Source organism: Neopsephotus bourkii, unplaced genomic scaffold, assembly GCF_033783945.1.
Source record: "Neopsephotus bourkii isolate Nb327-2 ecotype Australia unplaced genomic scaffold, CSIRO-AGI_Nbou_v1 NB_1328, whole genome shotgun sequence".
Classification (NCBI taxonomy): Eukaryota; Metazoa; Chordata; class Aves; order Psittaciformes; family Psittacidae; genus Neopsephotus; species Neopsephotus bourkii.
The window spans coordinates 3,823,551-3,841,164 of NW_026901808.1; positions in this window are offsets into that span (position 1 = coordinate 3,823,551).

Below are 17,614 nucleotides of genomic sequence, written 5' to 3' on the forward strand. Positions count from 1 at the left end.
CTATTTGTTTACTGATTAGTGAAGCATTTTCTAGCAGAAAACTGTCCTATTAACAGCTTTCAAACACCCATTTTTATTAGCTTAATTTTGGCTTTCCCAAATCTTTGTTTTCGGACTTGAAACATGTTCTGTGGGTGGTATCCTCATGACCACTGGGCAGAAGGTTACACTCCACACTTGTATTCCTTTGCTCACTTTCTAAACTTGCTCTTAATGTAGGCTCCTTACAATTCAAAATTGCTTTTGATGGTCATGAAAGACACTAACTACAATTAGAAATTAACACCTTCAGAGAGGTTCTTTTCAACATCCATCTCTAGTTGAAAATGTTATTCATGGTTTAAGTTTCTTTAGTCCAGACCCCATCTATGTCTAAGTACTTTTCTGAATAGTTATGGAGCTGCAGATGATGGGATCTGACCGATGCATTGTTGCTTACTGACTTGTTTCAGGTTGTGTTCTATTTTTATCAGTCCTGAACTTCTCTAAACTGTCCATCCAACAGAAAATCCTACATGGAATCAAAGCAGCTGGTAGTGTTCAGGCACAAATTCAGCATATGCTGAATATGTCCTGTGTCTTAAACTGCCTGTTATGATTAGGAAATCCTGGTACCTCCTAAAGACAGAGTTTATTTCTACAGCTCATAGCATAGGCTAAATTTGCATGTATCCTCCCGAGTGCCACCTTGGAATCTGAAGAGATGAAAGACCTTTCACAAAGCCACAAGAAGTGAGTTTTATTGAGATTGTATCTGTGTGCTGCTTGCTTAATATAAGATTGCAAACCTATTTATAAACCTATGGTTTTTACTAGGCTCCAGTGAACCATCCAGTGTGTAGATCACAGGTATTGCCAAAAGAGAAAAAAAACTTACAACCCCTTTTTTGTAAAATTACAATGTTACCTCAGCCTGGTGTATACTAGAATAGAACAGCACCAGTTAAAGTACAGACGCAATGCAGAAAGATACTTTAATAGCTAGATTTGTCTTTCATGCTATTTTCTATGGACTGCTGCTGCTGTCTTTACTGGGCACTGCAAACCCAAAGGTATCCAACTTACCTCTTGGAGGCAAAAGAAGGGAAAAGGCTGTTGGTACTGCTGGTGTACGTGCTGCTGCCTCCCTCCTTAGGCAGACTTTGGTTACCAGTTTCTCAGCAGTAAATTTGCTGTGACATAAGAGCAAACTTTTGAAGAGAAGGATTGCATCATTCTTTTTTCTTAGTCCATAGAGCAATCTCATTTTTATTCCATGACTTCACAGTATCTGTATTGGTACAGGAGATGGAGGAGCAAATCTTTTAGTCATGAATAGCAACTCACAAACTCCATGGGGAAAGCAGTTGGGTTTTCTTCCAGTGTCATTCCTTGCAAGATAACAGAGGAAATCACCTTGAGAAGGTGCCCATGTTGTTTGTTTTGCTTTGTATAAAATCCCCCAGAGCACAACAGTCTTTGCTCTCCACAGTTCTGCACATCCTGCTGACCATACCTGTGTCTGTGGCCATACACTTTCCATAGGGTCTGTCGACCTGAGCTTCAGGTGTCTGAAAGTTAGATGCTGAATTGGCCCAAGGCTTCCTTTGCAGTCACTAGAAACACACATTTGCCTTCATAGGGGGATTCTTTCAGCTGATCTTTGATGCTAATTGTGGTCTTCTGGGGTATTTATTTAAAAGGAAAATAGTGTGGATAATTTAGACTCACATCTGGAAGTTTTAGCCACCTAAATTGGGGTGGTTTAGTTGTATTTTGCTGTTTTATTCCACATTGAAGCCTTCAGTGTTCATGGCTGCATGATTAGTTCAGGATTGACCCTGGAAAGCAAGACATCTTTTTCTATTTTTTTTTGTTATTTTATTGGTTTACTATTATAAAAATAAAGATTTCCAAATGCAAATTCCATAAACCCACACCAGCACTCTGGAGGTCTCCCCGAGCTGCGGTACTCAGCTGGTGAACTGCCCACCTCTGTACAGGTCTTCTTGCATCCTGGAGACATCACAGAGTAGGCATAGCAACAGCACTGAAAATAGTCACAGCAAGCCCCACAGTAACTGGTGTATCCAGAGAGATCTGCTGCTTTATTACTACAGTGAGTAACTTGAAGGCTGGATAAGATCAGCTCTATACTCTACATGCTCATGGGGAAGCACTGCTCTGGTTGTTTGCAGGGAGTTGTAGGAGTAGCACTGCTTTCATTCTTCACCTGTTATGTTGAAAATTCCTTATGGCAATGCAGCTACCAGATGTAAAGATGTGATGCCACCAAGCTCTAAAATCCCTCTAGGAACACAGAGTCCTCCCTGTTTGGCAGAGATCTTCTGTGCAGAGCAGACACTGCAATGTGTGTTCTCCCAGCAGCTGGAGTCAAGGGTACCCTGTGCTCAAAACAAGTAGGGGTGACAGACAAGGCTTTCCATATGTCTCCTATGTTATCTTTGGGCTGTAGTTTTGCAGCTGAGTCAAAGATACTCCTAGCAGGCCTTCACAGGCTGGCCAAAGGATGTTTGCAGGGCTTGAGGAGAGCATTTTTACCCTTGTCCTCCAGCAAGGCATCCTGGTTCCAGTCTTGCAAACCCATGCTATGAAGTTAGACTGCATCTCAGTGTAGGTGTTAATTTATTCACCTGGCTTGTGTGAATGGCAGAAGTAACTCCATGATGACTGTTGGAGGCTGGCGATGGAGCCCTGTGTCTGTAACAGGCTGTTTACCCCCCAGCACTTGTGCTGTCACTGGGCAGACAGCACAGCAGGAAGAGTGAAGTACAATATTTAACCTGCATCTCTCACCTGCCCTTTGCTCAATGCCTTTTAAAGTAGCTCTTGATGAAAGATAATGAGCTCTGAATATAATGAGGTGAACCTATCACTGCTCTTATGAATGTGAATGTCACCATGGGACAAGGTCTCTGGTGGGTCTTTTGACTTCAGTGCTGTAGAGAGCTCTCACTATTCGAGCTCTACATTTGTTTGTGTTACGATTTGTTTTCACTGCTCATGAAGCTGGCTTAAGCAATTCCTTCCTCTCCTGGGTGCAGCTGCATACGTTTGCTGCCATGCTGTTTGCTACTCCAACCCAGTTGTGGTTTTCTTTTAGTGTGATTTATCTCAGTGGTGTTTATGCCATGAGTGTTGGTACTGATACAGCTGCACAACCAATATACTGCGGTTAGGGAGTGGAAAATTGAAGCTGGCTTTTTAGCTGCAGAAAGCATATTGTGTAGCTACAAATAATAGTGATAACTGGCATCAACCTTGGAATAAATAGGAGCCATTGGAGCTATTGAAATGGGATTAATTCCCTTTGTGTATACAGTGGAATTGATACATTGAATGCAAATAATGTAGATGGCCAGCAATTTTGGCCTTGAGGTGACATAACGCTGGAGTTAGAGGCTGCCAGTATTTACTATTCTTTTATACACACACATGGACACATTGTGCATTTCAATGGCACCACAATTCCTGGCTTTCTAGGCAAAAAGAAAAAAATCAGAAATTCGTGGTATGTGGAAGAATAATTCTGCAATAGTTGTTATAACTTGGAGGAAGCAACAGATGTTTCACTTGTTGCTGGAATGCTCTGAAGGAGAGCTAATTCTCCAAGCATATTGAGTACATGCTAATCAGAAACATTTTTCTCTGTGCAGCAGCACAATGGTATTCTTCAAAATGTTCTTTGGTTAGCTTAATAATGCACAGACAAAGGGTGCCCTACTGGGACTTGCATAGCAGGTTTTCCCACTACCTTTATATTTGGTTTCTTTCAAATGCTCTTCACTGGGTCAGTGACCTTTCTTAGGGAAAAAAAAATGGCAGAATTGATGATTAATGCTTGAAGATACCATTTAAAAAAAAAAGTTCTAAAATCTAGTTTTGCTGAAGATAAAGTTGATGCTTTGTTACTACTGATGATGCAGATTTAGCACCTGGAGCTGGCAGGTGGGGAATATTCTGAGAACCGCAATGCCCTTTTCTTTAGATCTGATCTTTTGAACCAGCTCCTTCTACCAACAGCTGTGACTTCTACTCATCGAGATACCAGCCCAGCTCTACAAAGGTAGTAGTGGTCATTGCAGTACTGGGGAATAGTGTAGGTTTGGGTAATGGCTGTGGTATCAAACATTGAAACATTTCTACTGACCCTAGATGCAGACAGACGGGAGAGGATGCGAAGGAGCGCCATGAAGAAGATCAAAGCACTATCACAATCTGCCCTATTAGGAAAGACTGAAGGAGTTGGGTGGGCTTCCATGGCTATGAGCATGAGGAAGGAGCAGGTACCACGTAGAGGGCTGACATTTGTTTCAGAAATAACCCTGGAATGCTCCACCCTCTTGTTAGTGTAGCAGAGACACAGGTGCTATTCTTGCTTTTCTCTATTTGCAGCATTAATAGTCATGCATCTCCAGGTACTTGTGCCATGTACTAAAACATATGGCAAATTGCTTGCCCATATGGGTTCGAAGAGCGATGTGTGTTCGGCAGATTAAACCCCAGAACAATCAGAAGAAGAGCTTTGCATTCCAAGCTGGAGAGCATGGCAATCATCTCACATTGTCTAGACTTTCCTCTCTCTGTCATTTTTACATATTTTGCAGTGATTACATTCATTTCCTCTGGCTTCCTTTCTGCCAAGATCCATCTGCAACTTAGAATCAGTTAAGATAGCTTTTCATATTCATGATATTAGTCACTGTGAGCATATTTGGAGTGAGCACTTCTGATGCCCCCATCCATTTTTGTTGCAGTAAATTAATCCCATTCTGGGAGGCTGATGGAAACTGGGTTTTTTTTAATTCCTGTATGCAGATATCATAAGTGAAATGAAAAAAAAAAAAAAACACATGAAGGCAATGCTTTAAAATAACTATTCATCTCATTTTTCTTAGAAGATGTATTATGAGACAGATATGACAGAGAAAACTCATTACTTTGGCTCTAAAAATGTATTGATTTAAGGACTGTGTCACAACAAAAAATGAAGAAAAACTTATTACAGGGTAATTTTCATTAGAAACTGGGGAAGTGCAGTTCTTGACTAGCTGGAATTAGGGGTTAATATTCCCTTTTTCAGTTTGCTGATGTTGATGGGTTTTTAAATGATTTCTGACAAGTTTGAGTAATATTGCATATATTAGCAAGCTGTCCGTCAGCAAGGGAAGGAGAGTGCCTAGATAACAGTGAAACCTCCTAAGACAAGGAAGGGCTGAAAGGTGGACTTTAATCAAAACCTCCAGATTCCTTGTGCTTCATCAGCTAAGGGGAGTATTCTCCTAACTGAAAGTGCTGGTTGAGTTGTACTTTCCTTGTGCCTTGGGCTGAAGCTAAACCCCATGCTCTCAATCACTGCTTTCCAAAGTAGGAAGCAAGGGAAATTTGCCTTTAAGGTTTTATTGCCTTAAGGTTTTGGCATCAATTTGTCAAGCAGACAACATTTTTGGTACAGGCAGGAGCTTAGTGGTTATTTGTATTTGGGGGAGGGATGAGCCACTGTAGAGGTGCTATAGATCTTGCAGCTGTACTGCGCACATCCCTCTCCCAAATTCTTCACGTGTATGGCCCTGTCCTTGGGTTGAACATCTGGGGATTGATCTGGTTTGGTTCATGCTGTCTGAGCAGATAGTTCACTTTCTTTAAGCTGTCATTCTAGTCTGATGTGAGACTTGGGAAGCTGCTGTGGTTTGGGGGGTGCTTTGGGTCAGCAGCAAGGCACCCGCCTGAGTATTCAACACAGTCCTGCAGTTTCTGCAGGGTTTTGTGCTGCTTCTCACTTCATCCCTGGTACTGCCCCAGTGTCACACACTGCCACCCATGGGCCTGCTCTGCTCCATGTCCACAAATGTGTATGTGTCTGTGTATAGCTTTTCCTCCTTAATTTTAAAATTATTCTTTCTGTCATTTTACCAAAATTGGTGTTTATGCATGTTGCAAACCTGTATTTATTTCCCAGCCTGGCCCTGGCAGAGCTGCAGGACAATTGCCCCTTCACAGCCATGTAAGGAAACTGGGCCCTTAAAGCTGGTACGTGATTAAGCAATGAATGGTGGACAAGATTATGTCTGCAGATCACTGCTGTGATTTGCACAGCAAGGCTGTTCTTCATCCTCCAGTGCAGTACCATGCCTTTACTCCAGCTCAGCCCAGTGCTGCCCACTCCAGCTGGGGTGCTGAGCTGCTCTGCTCCATCCTGCCTGCAGATGGGGACTGAAAACTACATTTTGAAGGCACAGATATTCTGAGTGCTGCAGTTTGCTTCCAGAAGGCAATTACTCATCCCCTGCAAGCCAAGCTCTGCCTCCTCCTGAGACCTGCATTCCTTGAAGAGGGGTGTGTAGTGTTCAAAGAGCAGCAGTCATTCCCCTGAGCTGTCTTTCTAGGCCTTCTGCTGAAAACCAGAAGGAACCTGAAGGACCAGCAATAGATATAATTTGTCAGTGCAGACAGCCGTAAGAATTGGCTCAAATGTATGCAACTACATACAAATACACACACATACGCATTTTGTATGCTCTGGTTTATGTACCAAATAGAAAATACTAGATACACAAAACCACGGCTGGAGCTACCTATGCTAGGGAGCAAAGCAGCAGGGAAAGGCAGCTTGGCAAGCCTGCTTTTGATTCTCTGTGAATAGGTTATTTGGGCTTCAGCTGATGGAGCTTACATTTGTTACTTTGATAATCAGAGACGGCTGCTGTGCATCAGGCTTCTTAGCTGAGGCAGAGTGCTGTGTGACTGTGGTTATGCATATTCCATGGCCGGCTCAGCCTTGAAGATAAAGTGGCAATGCACAACCAAGCCACCCTGGTGGCTTGTCTGGACGTGTCCGTGTCTCACCATGCAGAGCGGTGCTGCAGCAGTCAGCACCCTGCAGTGTGGTGCTTTGGATGGGGCAAATCTATATATCTGCAGTCCAGAACGTGCTGAAATCTTCTACGATATGTAAGAATTACTTGTCCTTTTGTAGAGACTCAAAGCAAGGGACTCAGCACCACATCTCTGGCTTTAATCTTCCTCATAAAAGGCTTGAAGTGCTCAGTACTCACTGGGAGTGGTTCCCCCACTCTATAATAAACAGAACATAACAGTCGATTTCTCTTCCAGGTGTTAGATGAGATCCTGTCCACCCTGAAATCAGGGGTTTATGTTTTATTTCAGTGGAGCCAAGCTTCCGTTTTTATTCCAGAGGGAGTTTGCTCTGATTTATATGATTAAGAGTTTTATAAAACAGTCTTGTAAGGATATGTTTTTTCCCCTTTAAGAGCTTCCTAAGCATGGAGGGTCAGGCATACCCACAAGTTATATCTCTAAGATGAGGGTGGTTTTGTAGCTGTAAGCAGTAATATTGATAAATAGGGAGAAAACCATGACAACCTTATGCTGCCTTTCCCCCCGCTAGGAAGAGCCTAGAGAGCAAATACATGAAGGAGAACATGCCCAGAAAAACACGAACAGCTAAAACTGAGCAGCCCAGTGCAACTTTTATGTGAGGAGGGAGGTGTGTGAAGCAGGTTACTGCCACTCTGAATACGAAAACTCTGTCTTGAGTTGTCCCTTATGTGTTTCTCTTCCCAGGTTTTCAGATTGAAGGCTTATAAATACTGCTTGTTTATGCTTATAGATCTTTGGTATATAGGTAATTTGAGAAATATTCAGATACACAGAAGTCTTTTTTGTGTTCATGTTACAGAAGGACAAAGAATGAGCAACGTGGGAGCTTTGCTTCAGCTTCCACAAAGAGCTGCTGCAGGACAATGGCATTATGATGCTGGTGGTGCAGTGGCCCTCAGGTTCCTTAGCTGGACAGAAACCCCATGTTCATCATTGGTTCTTTAAGGTTTGTGAGTCTTGGCTTTACTGTACAACATACGTTTCAGGATGTAGGTCTCCAAACTCTGGTGGTGTCAACTGTCCTCATCCCAGGGGAATGGCATGCCAGAAGAGCCTGCTGGGACACAGGCTGCCACAGATCATGAACACTGATCTTATGACTCACCCCAAAGTCTTTTCCTTCCATTCCTATCTCCAAGTTCCCACCTGCATCACCTAGTCTGGGTTTTACAAGCCTCACAATGGCTTTTCTTGTTAACTACTGAAACCTTTCCCTCACTTTGTTAGGTTTTACAGGCTCCAGACAGAGTGAATTTCCAAGGCATTTTTTGTTGAACAGCCAAATTTCAAGTCCCAGCTGGCTCTCCAACTTGTAGTCTCACTTCACCAGCAGTTACAGCCTCTGATCGTCAAATTTCTATTATGCTACTTGATTAAAGGTATTCAGAACTCAAGGTAAGAGCAGACAGAGATTTACATTTGAAGTGATTTATTAACCTGCTGTAATTTAAGGTCATGCTAGTTTCAGAATATTGTTAGTCCTTAATTTCTGTCTCTCTTTGTGCTATCCGGTAATAGACAACTAATGTTAGTTTAATTCAAAGGAGTTTTGCTTCCTTAGAGGAAACATTGAAAGGAGATAAAAGTTCTGTAGTTGGTAAAAGGGATTAGGAAAAGAAGTCCTTTTGAATTCCTGTCTCAGTATCCCTAGGCTACAAACACAACTGATTAAGGTATCATCCAGGTAGGAAATAAGAAAATTACCTCTGGTGTGTCCCAACTCATACAGTGCCCTTTTTGTCACCCACTGAGTAGCAATGGAGCTGTGCTGTGACTGATGCAAATATATTGTAACTACAGCCATTCCCTTGTACTGCTACAATCTCCTTTTTCCTTATGATATGAACAATCTGGATGGGTTAATTCTAGTATAGACAAACAATTCAGCTATGGTGTTCAGCATATCATGACCATAACATCCTGCTCTTCTACCAATGACACTGTATGGTGCAGGGGGCATAATAGCTTTAATTGCTCTGTTAACCATCCCCTAAACATCCTTCAGAAACCTGAGGAAGTTAAAGAGCATCTTGGGTTTCAGGCATAGCACAGACTGTCTGCTAAGCGCTCTCAGTTCATTGTTTTCATGTGGGTACCTTTTATTTCTCTGAGAATAGCAGAATCATTTAATATACATAATTACATTATTAACCTAAGAAAACCAATGTCAAATGCACAGTTCATGTTTCATGATAGAAAGTGAAAATGATCCTAGTAAGAGAGAGCTTCAGACCTTACTGGCAAAACTCTGCCTGAGCAGGGCTGCTTGTGCCAGTCTTGGGGTGTGCTTTGTGAGTGTGCCTGTGTGTGTGTATGTGTAGATCCTCTTTGCCATGCTCCGTTTGGTCAGGAAAGTTCTGCTTCATTTTCAGTCCCTCACCAATCAAAACACATGCAACAAGATAGAATAAAGTCTGCTTCTGTGTCCCCAGAGGAAGAAGGGAGTCCTCAGGTATTGATTTCCTCCATGTTGTGGAAGGATGCGCTCCTATTTCTTTGAGAGACCTGGGCTGAAGGTGTTGGGAAAATCTCTTTCTAAAGGTAGCTATTGGTCTTCTTTGGAAAAAGCCTAGAATGAGTAACAGTAATGTAGATATCTAAACTTGGATAAGATAGATCCTGTTCTGCATCTGTATCCCATTAGTCTCTGAGGCACAGACTGAACTTGGAACACCAAATTTATGTTCCTAATCATTGATTCTTGATGATGACCTGCTATGCAATAGTTGTCATGATGGAAGAAATAGGAAAACTCAAAAAAAGTAGAAAATTAATTAAAACTGCATTCCATAATGAACACACAGAGAAGAAATTACAGATATTCCTGGTTTAAAGTCTTCTTGTTGTGAAGCTGACCCCAGCTGGTTAGGCTGACCAAACACCAAGAGGATACCATTCTGCAGGAGGTTATTTCCTCTCTGCCAAAGACTCAATTTTGACTTTTTTATAACTGGATTTTGTCATACTGTTTTTATAGGTTTACATAGTTGTAGTATGCTGTTTATGGATTATATACATTGGGATACTTAGGCTGTAGGTCAGTCTATGTAACTGTGTTGCTGTGATTTGAGTTCTTCTGACTGGGTAGTTTTCTTCTGTGTCAGTTTTATTCAGTATTTTCATGCCCTGATTCCTTTAGACATTGTAAAGTATCTGGTAGTTCCCTAAGGTTACATACATACAAAGTAGCTTACCGTGGTTTTTTTATAAATTGTGTGGTATTAGTTAATTGTAAGAATTTTATGACTATGTTATTACTTACTTAAAGGACAAAATAGTTTTCTCTTACAGTATTGTTTTTTATTATGCTGGTGAATCACTTTTCTACTGAAAGACCTTAGTAGAAAATACAATGTTTGCATTTTTCTACTAATGCTTACTGCTGAGGCTCAAAATATCACTAGGTTATACAGTTTATTTTCTCTTGCCTATAGATACTTCTGCATACAGAGTACAAGGCCTTTAGCAGGGCCATGCCAGTGTGCCATGCCCTGCATGCCAGCAGCAGAGTCCCAAGCAGCCTGGCAGCAAGCCTCCTGTGGGCTAGAGCACCACAAATACCATACATCCAAGTTGTCCTTTCCAGCAGTGAGGTTACAAGGAACAGTCAGCACCAGCAGCGGAGCTGCCTGGTTCCCTCTGCTTTGGGTACATGTGTGTGCATGTGCACGTGTGCGCAGTGCTCAGTGGCACAGAGCAATGTTAGCAGAAGCCCACTTCATCTTTCCACACTTCCCCCTAAATCTGCTCCCACCATTTCTGTGTCCTGTAGAAGCTGGCTGTGTTTTGACATACAAAGGCTGTCTCTAACTGCAACGAAAAGGAGTAAGAGATGCCATCAAAATGAGCGGGTCAATTCATGCTTCATATTTCACATGCTACAACTGCCTCTTTGCTTTTTCATCTATTACTTCAATAAAATCTTTTGTAAAAGAGATGTAACACTCACACCATGCTGGCCGAGGTTCCTGCACTTGATAGCTTAATGTGAGAGTAACTGCTACTGTTGTATAGTGACAGTTCATACCACCCGACTTTGACTTGTGGGGCCCATTTATTCCATCTGAGCCTGTGATCTTTACATGCCCAGTCCTGGATCAGAGGTCCACAACCTCTCTTCTATGTTGTCCAGGTGTCGTGATTTAAGGTCCCCAGGAAGCAACCCAGACCTAGATGGTGAAAATCAGCCTCTGATTCTCCATGGTAGGTTGCTCCGGCAAGCCTACTCTTGGGCCAAAGGTGCAGAGCTGTATGCTGCTGTGCATGTTATTTACTGTGATCTCCTGGTGAGAGGACAATGTCTGAAATGAATGGGGAAATCAGGGGAGATTTGTCACTAAGTTGGTCCATCATTTACTCTCTTTGGACTTCAGCATCTGCATAAGCAATGGGGACTGATGCAGAGCAGGGTGGGGACCTTCCTAAATAGAAATGTTTGACAAAGAGTGGAGAGCTCTGGTAGCATCCAGACCCAATGCACTTGCACCTTGTCACCTCCAGTCCCATTGCTGGTCTTTGCTGCCATTTTGGAGTAGCTAATGAAGCTCAAGGATGTTAGTGCTCATAAGTGGGACTGAAATATGCATAATTTCTATGTAAATTGCAAAACACTTCAACAATCAGTGTTAAAAACACTATTAAACCTTCTCAATTTATTTCAAAGCCATTTAGTCTGGGAAAGAGCTGCTAATCAGAGAACATAATGGACCTATAAAATGGTGAAGTAGAATCCTACTTGTTAACCTCAGGGGACTGAAGGTGTGGAGGGAATCTGTTCAGGCTGCATTTGCATTTGTATGCCAGCATGCAAAATGTTCAACATAAAGAAGACAGAATGAGCGATGAGAGTGGAGAACTGGGCAGGGGCTGCTCAAAGAGTCTTCCTACAGGGAGGAAGGTTGCTGATCCCCCTGAAATATTATATGAGCAGAGCCCAGGGCCAGGCTCTTTCAGTTCTGTTAAGTGGGAAGCCTATTGTGCATTGGGGTGTGGAACTGGGGCAGAAGCATTTCTGAAGCTGCCCTCTCTTAGGAAGAGTGTCTAGCTATAAATTAATATAGCAAGGTTAAGGGGGCTGTAGACCCCAAAACAGGGTCTCAGGATAAACCACTGTGGTTAGGAAAAGAGCTTTTCTCCTAGTTTGGGGCTTGTGCTGCGAGGTGCTAGTTGCTGGGAGGTGATGCCGTGTAGGATTTAGATTGTATGCCCAGGGATGCAGGCTGTTTGTGTAGCCCTGTGGGTTGTGCCTCCTCTCAGCTGGATGCCACGCAGGACTGCTGTCCATACTCCTGGGTGCAGAGGGGATTCTACAATGCTGGTGTGCAAGTTGGATGGGAATATTCTTCCAAAACCCTTCGTGACCTGCAGAGGCCATCACAGCACGGTGACACTCAGGGTATGTCTCTACCAACAACCACCCCAAAAAGCCATGCTGTGCCAGGAATACAGAAGACAGGAGCCGTTCAGGAGGAGGCACATGCTGACATTCATCTTTCCTGGGGTATACAGAGTAATCAGTCGATACTGTTTGTGATGTTCCAGGTTTGAGAGATACTCTGGAATATTCTGTACTAACATGTTACAGTGCTCCATATTGACTGCTGGGCTTACGTTTTAGAAACTTCTGGAGTGAGTGAAGTGCTGTCATGGTTTAAGCCCAGCCGGCAACTCAGGACCACACAGCCACTTGCTCACTCTCTCCCCTTCCTTCCCCCACTCCTGGAGGGATGGGGAGGAGAATCAAAAGAATGTAACTCCCACGGGTTGAGACAAGAACAGTCCAGTAACTAAGGTATAACACAAACCACTGCTGCTACCGCCAATAATGATGATCGTAAGGGAAATAACCAGGGAAGAGAATACAATCACTTACCATCTGCCGACCGATACCCAGCCTGACTCAAGCAGTGATCTAGCCCTGCCGGGTAACCTGTTTATGTGCTGTGGTATGGAATACCTCTTTGGTCAGTTTGGGTCAGGTGTCCTGTCTCTGCTTCCTCCTGGCTTCCCCTCCTCCCTGGCAGAGCATGAGACTCACAAAGTCCTTGGTCAGAGTAAACATTACTGAGCAACAACTAAAAACATCGGTGTTATCAGCGCTGTTCCCAGGCTGAAAGTCAAAAACACAGCGCTGCACCAGCTACTAAGAAGGAGAAAAATGACTGCTACTGCTGAAACTGGGACAAGTGCTAATTGGAATAGGTGTTTGTAAGTGGTGAGCTTTGTGGACTACACAGAGAAAGGTCTGATTATCTTCCTGAATTAAATCGGTACCTAAATGTAGCTCTTCGTACTTGCTGGTTTAGAGACAGAGTGAACAATTTTCTGGTTTATGGACTGCGATTCTTTAAGTTCTTTAGTTAAAGCTCTTGGCATAGTTTTTAATCGCAAACACCAATATTCATTAATATCATACATATGTATGAATAGAAACTTCTGAGCCATGGTGATGGCAGGAGAGTGTTTTGGGGTGGTTTGATTGCCTATTGTTTTTCACTGCTTTTGAGCAAAGGACAATCCAGGAAGAACAAACATATTTTTTTTTTCTGTAGAGGATTCGAAAAGCAGTGTAAAAATTCGGGTCGCTTCAGTGACAGGAATGGCCCTAATTTACTGGGAAGGGAAGGACAGAAGGATGCCAGTGTCCTACTCTCACTCCTACTGGGTCTCCTGCTGTAGCTGTGGTTCTGCGGTTGCTCAGAACCTTTCTTCCAACTTCTCCAAGCTGGAAGAGCTCTTGCCACGGGTCAGGATTTGTCTTTCATGTTTTAGTTATACCTCCCTGCTCCCACATCTGCAGCATCTCTGGGAGGGCAACAGGGCTGTCCCTTGATGGTACCAGCAATCCTGGGGCACAGAGGTAAAGAGAAGCACCACAGGGGTTGGATTCTCAATCTTCCTACATTGCAGAGAAATAATTGCTGCTGCTGCCTTGCCACTGCAGTGCCAGCACACTGCTGCGGCTGCTGCAGCCTCTGGAGCACCCGGGGGATTACTGTTTGGAAGGGCCTGTCAGCACACTGGAGCTGTCCCTTGGGGACAGAGGGCATGGTGCCCTCCTCTGGTGCCATCCTCTCCTTGTGTTTAGGCAGGCCTTTTGCTTAAACAAATCACATTTTTTAAAAGTGTAATCACTAAAACCCCTTCCTCTCTGTTCCTCCAACTTGCAGTGCTCTGTCATGTTTGATAGGCCAGCTTCCTTTCATTTTTAAGCTTGTAGAAGGAGAAAACAGAGCAGGTTGGCAAGAGTCCCATAGCAGAAAGCCCTGTCACTCTTCTTCCCCATACCGTTTCTTGCTTATTGTTTCAGTTTAAATATCTTCTATTTTTTAAATATAGCAGTTCGTCTGTGGAAGAACAATATCTTTATGCATCATTCTGAATCCTTATATGTTTTAATCCTCTGAGAAGAGCAGCCATGCATCTTGGACACGGATGTTTGGGAAGTTCCTGGGCAGGATTGGAAGGGGGTGCTTCAGGTCCCTGTGTGTGCATGAGTGGGAGTGGGTATTTGTGCACTGGTGTTCCCCCAACTGCTTCAAAGAGATATATTTATACCTTGTAAGCAAAACTCTCCTTATCGATTAATTGAACTGGCAAGGTGACTTACTGCCATAGAGGCACTAAAGGCAGGGAAGGACAAACCATCATTTTTCGATTGACTATAATTCAGTGCTACTGCTTATGTTACTGTGTCTTGACAATATTTTTTAAAGAAATAGCTCTGAGCTGAGGTGCCAGCTATGGAGATGAATGTGCCAGCATGTCATTGCTCTTACAAATACTGAGTAAAATAATCTGGGACCCTGAAGGCTGGACTGGGTGTGCCTGTGCTGGCTCCAGGAGGGAGATGGTCTATGCAGAGCTTATGGGTACTTATTCAAATGATGGGGAGAAGCTGTTGCTCCAAGGGAGAGGCTGGTCCTGGGTGCTGCGCAGGAGACCTTTGGGCTGTCCAGCAAGGGACTTGGGGTATCGGTGAAGTTTGAGTCCTGGCTCCTCCTGGGGCTGTTTATATCCAGAAAGTGCACTGGATTTTTGTTTGTGAGTAATGGCTAATTAAAAAGGCTCAGTCTTTCAATGGCAGCTGTGAAGGTAAAGATGATGTTTGGCTCTGACATGATAGATGAAGAAACCGCCTTGAGAGTCCTTGAGTCTAATAGAGATGATGGTGGGAGCCATGCATAACACAGCCATGGGAATTCTCTCCTAGTCCCCTATTACTCATGAGAGTAGGCAGCCTGCCTTTCCTCTGCAGCCTTTTAAGCAACAATTACAGCAAATATCCTAGGTGTCAAGGGGACAACAGAGAGAAAGGACTCTTTTGGAGACTTACAGAAGTTCACTGTGAAGTAAATCCCTAATGAGATCAGTCATCCCTGGGCAAGTCCAAAGCCTTCTCTAACTTTGAGCTCCATGGTGCTGTACCAAGAAACTTTTCCCCTTCACACCAAAGCTCCCCTCCAAGCAAGGAGAAACATGGAGAGTGACATCCTCATTAGCTGACATGTGCTTTTCTACTTACGCCTCTGCAGTTCTGGCCCCAGGTTTCTGCTGCAGCAGCGGTATACAGAAAGAGCTAAGACAGAAATGTGCCTGCAGCTGTGCCTGTCCTTGCCTTTGTGAAATGAATTGAGAGACTTCCAGTAGAGATCATAGCATGTTGCAGCCACAAACCGTGGCCTGAATGTTTGGATCATTATCAGTACAGACATTCAGGTCTAATGGATTGAGGAAGACATTATTTGTACTTGCAAAGGGCTGCATGTGGAGTTAGAATGTCTAATCAGCCATCACTGCTGGTTTCTGAAGGCCGAGCAGGTGATTTGGGTTGGGTTTCAGTACAAAGTGTTTGGTATGTCTATATGTTTATATGCATGTTAATGACTTGTCCACTGTAACTGGCACTGTGAGACACCTCAGCAGAGGTGTCAAAAGTGGAGCTGCTGAGATACGTAAGGTAGAGTTTGAGAGTAGCAAATGGTGCCAGCTGGTGAGAGAGAGGCATAAGGAAAGAGTTAAAAAGAGGAAGACAAAGTTCTGAGCTACACAGAAGGGAAAAATGGAGAATGAAAGATTTAATCCACTGCAAAACTGCAGCACTTATCTCAGAGGTAGGCTTAAGAACAAGAGTAGTGGGACGCTGTGAGGGAAGAGATTCAGGACAGATCTGGAGGTGCTGAGGGCACCTGGGAGGTACAGGAGGCCAAGAATGAGATGTTCGTATTCAGCAGAGATGGCACAAATCATACTGAAGCTGACCTTTGATGGAGATGGTAATGATGCTGGACATTCAGATGGGAGATGAAAAATATCAGGGAGGAAATGGGGCTGTGCTTGAACTTCTGCATCAATTCCTAACAGACAGCTATCCACAGTGGTGCTAAATTGTTATCTGTCTTAGTGCTGAGGCCATGGAACAGGTAGATACACAGGCTACAGATGTCCCACCTGTTCTAGGGAGGGTAGTGTAATGAAACCAGTGCAGCCTGTGCTCTGCTGTACCTAGACACAGAGTGCTTTCTGGAAGAAAAGGTGGCACCGTTGCAAAAAAAAAACCTTGTGGGAGTTGCTGAATTTTCCATTGCTTTTGTATTACTAAACTTGTTTGAAGCTCTTCCAGGCTCTGTAATTTGTATGGAATTCCTAAAGCTACCGAGTACAAATACCTGGAGTGATGCTGAGCCCCAGAGGCAACACTGGCCATTAATTAGAAAAGGGCTGCACATCTGCCTACAAGGTTTAACCAAAACTCCTCCCAGATGTGGACTGCTGATCACATGCAGGCAAGCTTACGTACACCAAGCATTGCAGTTTGGAGTAGAGAATATGCATCAAAACAAGCATCCAGTTTCCATATTATTGCACAGGTATGAAAAGGTAGGTAAAAAGGTGTCACAGGAATGACAATGCACTGAAATGCTGCGCTACTACTATGTTTAAAAGAGAAAGAACATGTTATTAACAGAATGAGTGAGGCTATACTACTTTGGCACACTTCCCTGTGATATCTGTGAGTCTGAATCACACCCGTACTCAGATTTCCAGGCATGAAAATCATGGCTATTTAAAGAGAAGCAAATATTTTGGAGTATTAAAGAGGCTTCAAATTTGTTGTGTGCTTATTGTAATGAAAAATGAAGTTATTAGTTCAGCTGGTTGACGTTTTTATGTGGAACATTGATGTTTTCAAAAATGAGGCTCTGCAGAAACTGACTCAGGGTGTATGAAGGCAAATTATTATTTTTTGAAGAAAATGATATTTTAAGGAAAAAAGGATATATTTATTTTAAAAAGGTCATATTTGTGTGAAAGATATTGTCAATTTTCCAGCCAGCACATCTTACAGTGCCTACAGTCTGTAAACTGGTGATTTATTTTGCCTAACTGAAGGTAAGGAGCATTTTTCTGTTCTTGTTTCTGTACACTGAAAATCAGATTACGCCCCTTCACTCAGCTTGAAAACAAACCTTTCTAGGGCTACTTAGAGGTGCCAGGTTCCTTTTGTATATGTGGTATATGCTTCGAGATATATATATATATGGTATATGCCATATGGTATATGAGAGACATATATATAGTGTATGTCTCCCAGTGCAGGGAGTCTGGCGACCCTGGTCCTGTGTCTCCTTAGACTAGGAGGAGAGTAAGAGTTCAGGTTTCTCCAAAAAGGGAGAGGTTTCTCTGCATGTAGCCTCATAGAGCTTAATTTGCT